The sequence below is a fragment of the Mustela nivalis genome (genome assembly GCF_964662115.1).
Source record: "Mustela nivalis genome assembly, chromosome: 5".
In the NCBI taxonomy this organism is placed as follows: Eukaryota; Metazoa; Chordata; class Mammalia; order Carnivora; family Mustelidae; genus Mustela; species Mustela nivalis.
In genome coordinates, this window is record NC_139024.1 from 20,095,163 (window position 1) to 20,100,391 (window position 5,229).

The window sequence follows — 5,229 nt, forward strand, 5'->3', positions numbered from 1 at the left end:
GAAAATAAGAACAAGCCAAAAGAAAAAAATACCACTGATCCCAATACGATGGCTCAGCAATAACAAGTTAAGCACTACTCACATTTTGATGCAGTGTGTGTGTGTGAGCCTTTGTGTTATTTTTACTAACAATGGCATTATTCCTATATTTTGTTGTATGATTTTTTTTTCCCACCTATGCTACAGATCCTTAAAGAACTATAAGTTTGTAAACAGAGGCATCTCCTGATAGGATGCATATTTGGAAAGACCATCCTGGTTGGCATAAAGAGAATATGGTGGAGGTGAAGGGAAAGAGGGAGATACTGCAATCACAAATACCGGCCAGGTGAGTAGAATTATCTGTGATTATATGTGACATATTTAAAAGAGTAACAATGGGAAGAGAAGAGTAAATGAATTTGAGAGGCATTTCAAGATGGACTTGCGAAGACTTTGGTGGATGATTGGCTAGTGGAATAAGGTAGAAGAAGAGGTGAAGAACTCTGACATTTTAAGATGAATGGATCATCGACAGTGATGACTTTTACCCATGTCCATGTAGAATACAAAACAAAGAACGGGTCTTACAGAGAAGATGACAGTTTCCTTTTGGCACATGTTGAGTTTATGATGCTTCAGTTCTTCCATCAGGAGCAGTTCAAGGTCAGCTGAAGGTTTGTGTGTTGCGGTCAGATAAGAGGATCAAGCAGGAGGCTTGAACTTGTAGAAGTTGTAGAAAAAAATGATAGACTTCATGCCAAGAGAGTGGGTGAGATCGCTCATGGTGATTTGTAAGGCTGAAGACAGGAACAACAAATACAATTAGAAATTTAGATACCATTTAGGAATTGGGCAGGGGAAGACGAATCAATAAAATGGGTCAACAGGGGGGAAAGTAGTCTGGGAGCTAAGAAGAGAACAAAAAGTGGATAGTGTTAGAAAGTAGAGTGGAAGAGTTCAGAGAATGGAATGGCCAGCCGATTCAGTGCTGCAGTCATGAAGACAAGAAGACTTCCAAGGACTGAAAGAGGCAAGGACATTGAGGTAACACAGGCCAACTCTCTTTCCAAGAATGTGAACGTGAAAAAAACCAGACCCCTATTGTGGTCTCTTGAGGCTAAATTAGAGTAGATGAGAGGCATTGTTTTCTCTCTTTCTCTCCTTATTTAGGACTGGGGAGACTGATGGGCCTAGGAGTTGGAGGTGAGAAGTCTTCAAAAGCCTGAATGGGTGAGTTGTGTCTCCTGGCATTTAAGTTACCTTTATAGCCCTAAGGCTTAGTGAGGAATTATTGCAAAATGTGAAGAGTAGAAATTCTTAGTTGGGTGAGGGCAGAGAATATTATGAGCCTTTGTGTGTTATACACAGAGAATGCAAGAAGAAATTACAGAGAGGGTCATTTATTTAAATTTTGAGGGAGCTGTCATCATATACATTTAAAGCAACAGTTAAAAATTCTGGTGTTAAATGAAGAAAACCATTATAATGCAACTATGTGCTTTTTATCCATTACATGGTTTTTTAACTCAATCAATCTGTAATGCTCAAGAGGTTCAAGAACAATAATACAATGTGTTTCCTGAGGGTTTCAGATATGCAATGACCTTGAGTATGGATGAAACTCCAGCTAATCACGTAATACTGTGAGAAACATCTAAGCTTCAAAAGAAAAATCTGCATTCATTCCTCACATGGGAGTAAATGTTTTGGACTCCTCTAAACAAACAACTTCAACTTATATATTTATGCTAGATTTCACAGAAGAATGTAGTGAAAACATAAACAACACAGAACTGAAATATGGGTTGTTTATTTATTGACTGGCTTTTTTTAGAAAAAGTAATGATAATGTGAGTCACAGACTTAACTGCTCCCTTTTGTAATACAGCCTGGAATTTCTTTTGATGTGAACAAAGATACAACTATTTATATGTAAAATAAAGGTTTTTTTTTTCTTAATTAAGATAAGAACACTGATTCAAGTCAAACTTTGCAGAGAGAAATACTATTGTATACTCTGTACGTACAATACTACTACACTACACTATACTCTATACTTATTATGATGTAAGTATGTTCCATGGAGGAATCTTTACATTGAGGAGTGAAAGATAGAGGCCTGAAGTCCCCATCCCACTTTTGTTGCCAAATGCCAAGGCATCTGCCTTCTCTGGATTTTGGTTGGAGTACATTTTGCCTATTCTTGGATTCCAATCTCCAATATCCAATGGGCAAATCCATTCTCATCTCTGGAAAGGAGAGAAATAAACTCTGAGGAGGAGACTAAGGCAACAAGAAATGCATTGACTTAGTGAAGACAAAGAACAAGGCATCAAAAGAACCAGAAGTGAAATAAAAACTCAGTTCACACCAATAGAGAGTACCATGGTAGACAGCACGGGCTCTGGATAGACTCAAGTACAATCTTTGTTCCTCACTAGTTGGAATCCTGAGGTGAGTTACTTAATATCCCCATCCTAAAAATGGGCTAATAGTAGACCTTAAAGGCTAAGGCTTTTTGTGAGAGCTGAGGAAGTTAATATAAGAAAAATATTTACCACGGTGCCTGATACATGTAAAGACACCCAAGAAATTTTAGTTGTTCATATTATTTGCACTAATCTTTTCATATTCAACCATCAGAGGTTTGAATTTGTTAGTCAAACATGATAGATTGAGCCATTGTTCAAAAAGCCACCCAACCAGGGGCAGATCTAGGTTTTAAGTGGCCCGAAAATTGTACAATGTACAAGGGCCTCTTTCAGAAACAGCACAGAATTACAAAGTGTGACTGCAGCAGAGCACCTGTCAGAACCCAGGCATCTGAGGAGCCCTGTGCTCCCCTTGTCCCTCTCCCCTCTGCCAATACGCAGAACATAGCGCGTTGCTGTGACTTGGAATCTCTCTAGGTACCTCTATTGTAAAAGAGAACAAATGAAAGGATCTTCGACAAACTAACCACACTGTCATGCTGACTCCACTGAGAAGTTCTTTTCCCCTAGGACTCAAGGCTGAGAAACTCACAGAATGTTTGAAGTTGCAAGAGACCAACTCGATGTTTTTATTACTAAAGCATGCCTTACGTGCAGGCCCAGAGGCCAGCTCTGTAACTGCTGTGTCCTGAGATCCGGCAGGAGCAGATGAGAGTTGTAAGGCTGCCAAAAAGGAGGGCCCCAAGCAGCTGTGTGTGGTGTGTGCATGTTCAGAGCCAACGTTCTCAGAATGTGCTCTGGGAGGGCTCAAGTTACCCAACGGCTGGGTGAAGTTAGCCGTTACTTATTCCAGAAAGAACAGAGCTGAGGAAGGAAAAGGGAGAGGATAAGAGCAAAAGATATTTCCTGTCTGTCCTCTGAAAAGCACTGAGGGCTTTTCCCTAATGGCTTCGTTCTGACAGGACAACGCTCTCTTGCGGACCCCAGCAGTAGGCAGTGAGTAGAGAGCCAGCCCAGTGGAGAGCAGGAGCATCTGAAGGCAAGCAACCAGGGAGAGACTTTTCTTTTTCTTTCTTGAGTTTTTCTTGAAAACTGTCCCAAACTCCTGCAGTTGACATTATTTATTTACACTAAGTAATCATGAATATACCAGTAGAATTTTCTTCCCCTTTGTAAGGGAGCTGGGAAGAGGTGGTGTAGATGAAGGGAAAGGGAACTGTTGGGATTATCTTTATAGGTCGTCTGTAAAACTCCCTCATGTAAAAGAGGCAGTATAGCCGAGTGGTCAACATACCCTGCCTCTATTTTGGCTACATTCTGGACAACGGGTTAAACGTTAGTTTCCCGGTACCTGATGTGGGAAGGAACACGATGCCTACCCCTGGGAGTGCTGGGAAGACTAGTTGAGACAAGACAAACCAGCTCCTAACAAGGTACCAACACCTACTAAGTACTGGAAAAGTGCAGCGATTAATTTTTTTTTTAAGATTTTATTTATTTATTTATTTGACAGACAGAGATCACAAGTAGGCAGAGAGGCAGGCAGAGAGAGGAGGAAGCAGGCTCCCTGCTGAGCTAGAGCCAGATGCGGGGCTCGATCCCAGGACCCTGGAATCATGACCTGAGCCGAAGGCAGAGGCTTTAACTTACACTGAGCCACCCAGGCGACCCTGCAGTGATTATTACTATGACCATTATGCATGACTTGACATTTTCTTTTTCTTTTTAACCATTAGACAGTTTATTATAATAATCCACAAAACAAATAGAAGTGAATTATCAGATGTAAACAGGATGACATCTAACTATTATAACATTGTTTGCTTTTGGGTACTGTGTTAAAATCTGAAAAATAATCGTAAGTACCAGTTTTGTTTTAACTAAACGAGAAAAACTAATTTATGTTTGAAATATGATGAAATTTGATAGCAAAATTTTTAAAAGAATTTGACAAGAATGTATATTAGATTCCAACTTCTCTAAGGACAAAGTCCATGCTCTTTGATTACCTAGTCTTGTGCCTCACACAGCTGATCTCGAATGAATAAGCCTAACGAGAGAATATAGGACAAATTTAGTCATGTAACTGGTGAAATGCCATTTCATTGAAGCAATCAGTAGTTTTCCAGAAGAAAGGACTTTCTTCAGGTCAAACAGCCTCGCCTCTTTACTAAGTGAATACAACCAAAGTGGGGTGTTGGTAGAGGACACAGAACTCTTCCAGACCAGCTGAGTCTTAAGAGACGTGCCCATTGAGTACTCCGTGTGGTCCTTAATGTGCTCTGCTTTAAACAAGCCAACTGTTAAAGATATTTCAGGTGGCAACCAGGAAAACCTGGATACAAATTTTTATTAGATAATATTAAAGATTTCTAAGTTTTGTTAGGTCAATAGTGGCACTGTAATTATGTGGGGAAATTCCTTACTGTTTACAGAGATGTGTACTCAAGGATTCAGGGATAAATGACTTAATATCCTAATTTACATTAACTATTTTAACAAAATGATACTGCAAGTCTAGGTAGTAGATATAGGAGAGTCCCAGCAGCTATTCTATTTATTTGTATGTCGACATTTCCCATCATAAAAAGGACTTGACATTTTCTTAATCCAATGTATCAATCACTTCACGGATCAAAGGAAATACAGTCTGAGGTTTTCTTGAAAGTCACAATTACTAAACTTCTTCCTTTTCTTTTAAAAAGATGTATTTATTATTTTAGAGAGAGAGGGAGAAGGAGCACAAGTGAGGAGAGTGGCAGAGGTAGGGGGAGAGAGAGAATCCGAAGCAGACTCCCTGCGGAGCACAGAGCTG